Source organism: Cornus florida, unplaced genomic scaffold (genome assembly GCF_030987335.1).
Source record: "Cornus florida cultivar Cherokee Brave unplaced genomic scaffold, ASM3098733v1 CherokeeBrave_3.0.0_Hap2_Chr09, whole genome shotgun sequence".
Lineage (NCBI taxonomy): Eukaryota > Viridiplantae > Streptophyta > Magnoliopsida > Cornales > Cornaceae > Cornus > Cornus florida.
In genome coordinates this window covers 72,751,707-72,758,451 of record NW_026775579.1, presented here as the reverse complement: position 1 = coordinate 72,758,451, position 6,745 = coordinate 72,751,707, and positions in this window count along the sequence as shown.

The window sequence follows — 6,745 nt, the reverse complement described above, 5'->3', positions numbered from 1 at the left end:
TGTGTGTAATTTAAATTTTATCATATAAATTTATATATTTAACTTTGCATTTTTAATATAAGCAATCCATTTTAAAACATAAAGAAAGATATTAAAGTGATCAAACACTTACCAAGTGGGGAGCCTTAGGCTTTTGCCTTAATGTCCTAAGGTTTAAGCCGGGCCCTGGGCAATGCTACACAGTATTTTAATTAATTAATTTTTAACTTACTTATGGGCGAAGATGCATGGCATCAAGCAAACGGCTAAACCCGAGCATACTTAACATATTCTTGTTGTCGTAAATATATAGCAGCGAGGGTGAGTGGGACTTGTCCATCTGCATCTCCCAATCCCATCAGTGTTTCTGAGCTATTAGCTAATTTAAATGCTATTGATGTGTTAGCACCCCTGGCAGCAATATGAAGTGGTGTCTCACCATAATCGTCTTTTTTACTTAGCTTTTCTTCATCATAACGTATCCTGTCAAGAAGCTCCATAGCCAACTTATGATGGCCATGCGAAATAGCAATATGAAGAGGTGTTTCCCCTATTGTGGATATCTTAGCGGATATTGCTCCTGGATGCTCATCCAAATATGCTTTCATACTTCCCAAATCACCCTTCACCAATGCCCTATACAAATGTAGATATTTAGTTGCATCATCCCTACTTTCACCTGCCTCTGCCCTTTCTATTTCTGATGTTGTCGAGCTGCCTGCATTAACTCCATCACCCCTACTTTCAGCTACCATTACTTTTTCTGATGACTGACCTTGACCTGCATATATACATTCAAATTTTTTTATATAATATAATTTCCTACCTCATTTTAGTAGTTAATAGTTATAACCTACTGAAATTGAAGTTAAGTGTTAGCTGATTAGTGTGTATGTTTGTCTTATTTACAATTAGGACAAAAGAAGAAAGAGAGCTTTAACACCATTTATTCGAAACTACTTAATTTGAATTTTACCATTTGCACAACATTAACTCAAGTGAACCAAAAGGCAAATGCTGAATTACACTCCAACTTCAATCCGAAAAGCAAATAAACATGCCTTAGAAAATTGTAGACATATACACAGTAAAAAAATATACAATAAAAATATCTTACATGATTAGGAAATAGTGAACTAATCTCTTTCCTTTCCTCCACTTGTGGAATTAAGTTTATAATTAAACCATACAATCTGTTTAGGTCCAACACTTGTCTTTTATACTAGAAATATAGGTTTAATTGCAAAAAATTTCCCTATACTATAGACTTTTTGCAAGTTGCCCCATTGTTCTAAATTTTCACCCTATACTATTGAAATATTGAAAAGAAGTCCAACTGCCTAACCAACAATAATTTACCATATATGCTTTCATATATACTTCCAAACTCTTCCTTCACCAACGCCTTATTGGAGAAGTGTTTTCCTATTTATTCTTTACTTTGATGGAAAGTGGAATCAAGGTTACTAAAAAGGAAAACTAGTCCTCTCTCTGTCTTTATAAAAGTGCATATATCCCATCAATTATGTGCAATAATGAATACAACACGTATAATATTTTTGTGTGCAAAAGGCCAAGAGAGAGAAATCGGTTTCCATGCTTTGGCTATTGCATTCTATCTCGTTGTTTGTTCTGCAGAAAGGATCTCGAAATTGGACTTAATCTCTACGTTATTTGCAATCACAGATCGATGTATTTATATCTAACTAGTATTTATTTATACATTATAGACTATGTGAAAAAATAATGAAGTTTTAAGATCCTAGAATTCATGTTTATTTGTGATGAATGGCTTAACACGAATAATTATAATTTACATTTCCAGCTCCTTTGCACAATATATATGAACTGTCCAAGTACCTGTGTCCAAATTTTGGACACTTATATTTCGTGTCCCTGTGTCCTATAATTTGATAGATAGATGGATTCGACCTCTAAACACGTACCCGTGTCCGACACTCATACCCGAATCCATGTAACATAGATCAAAAAAATTCATTAATAGAGTTTAGATCTCACCAAACCTCCAAGGGATTTTTCGATAAGCATTGGACCAAGTGCACGTTAAACCCTCTTGCCATCATTGCAGTTATAACCTGTTGCAATATTTAAGAACTGTAAAATTTTCAGCCTATCCATCTCTTATTTATTTATTTATTTTTCTTTTTACGAAATCTCTTTCTTGTGATTTTATAGTCCAAACAAAAATAACTTTTATCATCAATAACTGAAATGACAGTTGTGATATTTGAAAAAAAAATAACTATTAATTTGAAAATTACGATTATAAATGTAATTTCGAGATTGTAGTGTAATATTAGAAATAGTAAAAAAAAAAAAAATAGAGAGCCGATGTGCCTCCCTATTCTTTATTATATTTTTTATTTTTATTTTAATTTTGGTAAGTAACATGTTACATAACCATTTCTCTAAAAATCTGTTTGGTAGAAACAAATTAAGCACAAACAATGGGCAAAACTCAGGGTTTAAAGTAGTGAAAAACAATATTAATGAAGGATAAATAAAAGAAATTGAAGGAGTAACTAATTAATCTCAACCATATCAAATTTCTTTCTTTTTTTTTTGTTTTCTTGGCAGGTGTAGTTGTAACAATGTTAACAAACGAAAATAATTTATTTTGCACATTAGGCCTCAATTTGTATCCAACCATTCTCATCATCAGCCGTAGTGTTTCCTGATTTTTATTTCCCCTCATTCGCAAATCATTGAATGTTTTATTTCAATATATTTTGATTGTATATAGTAGTTATTCCTGCTAAAAAGAAGTTTTACCAATTTTTCGCTAAATGATACTCTGCTTTGGCTCTGTTTCTTATTGTATTTATTGTTTAATTTTTCACAATTGGAACAAGCTTAATCTAACAAGCAGGAAGATGGGCATTCTTGACCTGATCACTGATTTACATCCATGATGTGTAAAGGGTACAAATCTTCATAATCAAACTTGAATTGGTCATCCCGGAATTGACTATAAAACAATTATTGTATCACCCAGGTCAAGAATCGCAGCCAAAATAAAAGTCAGATTAAAATTGAAACATTCTCATACAACATTTTGATGTATAAGCAAATAATTGTTTGTTCATGCCACAAATTATAAAGTCGAGTCAATATGCTCGTCTCGTTTGATTATAGTACATTTTTAAAATCAAACTTGTGGAGACTAATCTTTGAAACTGAATCCCTATATCAATATTTAAAACTAATCCATCACTGTCTAATTTAATGTGGAATCCAAGAAATGAAGAAATCTAGAAGGTGAATCGTCGTGTGACATCGTTTACTGATAAAAAAATATATAAGAAAAATAAAAAAATGTTGTGTGTTCATGTGATTCAAGATACTTTTCTCCAAGCTGGTTAATTTTGACATTGTCCTCAGCTTTCAACTATATATAAATATGGGTTGTGAAACAAAACTCTTCATACTTATCCTTACTTCAAAGCAATAACCACCTTCTTCCAGTGAAGCTACAATGGCAGAAACAGCCTTCTCCAAGGCCATCCAAGTCTTGGTGATGATCATTCTTGTAGTGATCACGTTGTTCGCGTCCTCTGATTCTGCTACTCCAGTACTTCAACTTGGTTTGTATATTACTTCATTTTTTAAATCAATTTTTTTTGCTTTTCATTTTAAATTTTCGAATGAATTTTGGAGCTGCAGTTTGTGTTCAAACTGGTTATAAAAGAACATCATAAGCTATCCGTGTAGCAAAAATTGCTTGTTATAGTAATTGATGATGTTTAATTTTTGGAACTTACAGAATATAGTTTAGGTCTAGACTTTGAGACCAAAAAAAGACACAGAAAAAATATATATCAACCAAGTTTGATCTACTCTAACTATTGCTCATAAGGTGTAAGTATATAAATTGTAGACATGAAAATGGTGACAAGAATATAAAAATCCAATATTGCTTTTAAGAGCTTAACTGGATCAATTATTATTTTCCTTTTGCAGAACGGAGGCTTCTTGGCGATACATATAACACAACTGGACGAGGAGGATATAATTAACCAAACTCGTAAGAGACAATATATATATATATATATATATATATATATATATCATCTGTTACTCAATAAGAGGTTGATCGAAGATCCTACATGTTCATAGCTAAATCAAGAAATTAAACTCTCTTGTTCTAGTTATATATATGTTGTGTTTGGAAGTTCAGTATTTCAATGTGTTGTATTAAAGTAGTCACCCTTTTATAGTTTTATATATATGTTTTGCTTGGAAGTTCAAATTCAATAGTATTTCAATGTGATGTATTAAAGTAGTCACCTTTTTATGGTTATATATGATGTGAAAATGAAATTTGAGATCTCCTTTTTTATGGTGTGTGCAAACTCAACATCTTCTCAAGTTTTCTTCTCCACTCCTTCCAAAGAAAATGGATTTAAACTTTAAAGCATACAACATTCTTTACATAGAATTTGAAGCTTAAATTTTTGCTCCGTTAAAATCTGATTGATTCACTGAAAGTTTATAAAACAAATTTCTTTTAATATACACTTAATTATATGACTAGAAAATAAAACAGATCTCGTATTTGTTTCTGTAACAATCACGAAATTCAACATAAATGCTAGTTCGAGTTCTTAGGTGTGAGGGATGTTAGAATCAAAAGCAACCATATATTCCACGTAGACATTATTTATTTATTTATTGGAATGGTTAGGAGACCAAAGGGGAGCCCAACATGCCAGGCTAGCCCAAAAGTGGAACCTACAAAACTGCAGCCCAAGAAGAGGCCCAGTGCTCTAGTCTAAGAATTAATCAACAAAAAGCTACCAGAGAAAAGCTTGCATAATAAAAAAAAATAACCGTTGATAATAGAAAGTGACTCAGCAGGTATATAAAAAAACTAGTAATTTTTTTTTCGATAATGGGAATGTCCATGCCTTTCCCCGACTAATCCACGCGACCCATGCCGCAAGCATGAATTGTATAAAAACAAGTGTTGTCTTAGGACTATATATGGACGACAGGCTATGAAAAAAGAAATTGTTTCTTAAACACATGTTACTACATTACTCAATTTCAATTATTTTGTTAATTATTAACAGGAAAATGCAATTATAGTAAGCTCTTCGCAACCCACATTACTCATAAGTGTATTTAAATAAACTTCATTGAATAACTTGATAATTTTAAAAAATGACAATATATAAATTTAAATAAATAACTAATATGAAACGGATGAAATAACACGTATTTATTCTTCACCATTTTGTTACATATTTTGAGTCAATTTATAACTGGAAAACCTTTGTGTCTTCAATTACAAAATTAGTATCCATTTTTTTTTCTTCATAATTTTAGCCCATGAATTTTAACATTATTGAAAGACCCTACAACTCTATAAAAAGCAAGGAATATTAAAAAGCCTCTCTCTATTTATTAGAATCAATTTCTCTCTCCACAGTATTTTGTACATCATTCTCTCTATTACTCTCAGCCAATATTTTACACCATAATTTTATTAATTTATATATACATTTGGACTTCTTTTTTTTACCTTCATTTATTTAATTTTATCTTATTTCCTAACATCTGCAACTTTAGACTTGAAAGACTAGTGATGCCACTGTAAACAATGCAATTTGTGTGCCTCTTCTTTTGCCGAGCCAATTCAATTTAGAGTTTTTATTAGTTGATCTCTTGTATAATTTTCCCACTATATTTATATATATATATAGATATTATTCTCTTTGATATATGTGATTTTTCGATAAGTAAATTTGTGTATATTGAAATAAAGAGATTTACAACGAGACCTAGGCCCAAATAGCCCCAAAGACAAACCCAAAATCCACCCAAAAAAAGGCCTGATGGGCTATCTGCTAATAACCATACAAATCTGTATCAACAGTAATGCACCCAAAAGCCCAACTGTAATCTACTTACAGCCCACAAAAGCAAAGCCCAAAAGCAATCCCTGACATCAGAAAAACACCTATCTTATGTCATCCCCGAATTAACTAATTGCATCACCCACATCCACTGCTAAAATAAAAGTTTGATTAAAATTGAAACATTTTCCTACACCATTTTGTTATATGTGCAAATAATTATATATATTTTCTTTTGACAAAATTGTCTTTTCATGCCATAAACCATTTAGTGCGCGCAAACTCAACATTTTTTTTTTTATTATTATTATTTTTTAAGCAAGATGGTTTTTTATTGATCAAGCAATCATTACAAGCTCAAATTTTATTTTATTTTATTATTATTTTTATTTTTTTTATTGTGTGTAAATTAAGATCTCTTGTAAGTTTTCTTCTTTGCTACGTTCAAATAAAGTGGATTTAAAGCATACAATTTTAATAATTGAATATTAAGAAAACAAAATTATTTAATAGTGACACAATTACTTTTCGTCACAAAATTATTTAGTGGTGACAGAATGAATTTCGTCACAATTCACCAACTCTCGTAACAGCAGCTCACTCGGTCTACTCAATCTCATATCAGTCATTCACTACTTCTATATATAGTAATCGCTCTTATGCATTGCCTGTCTTAACATCCTCATGTAGTAAAAAAATTTAGTGACAAAATATCGAATATTAATGACTTTTTTCTCCGTCACAAATGCACTCTTTTGTTGTAGTGAATAATTATATAAGTTTCTTTCTTATATAGTTATGTTCCTAGCATAATTAAAAAATAATACAAATCCCATATTTGTTTCTGCAACAATCATTAAATTTATCATAATTGTTAATTCGAAGTT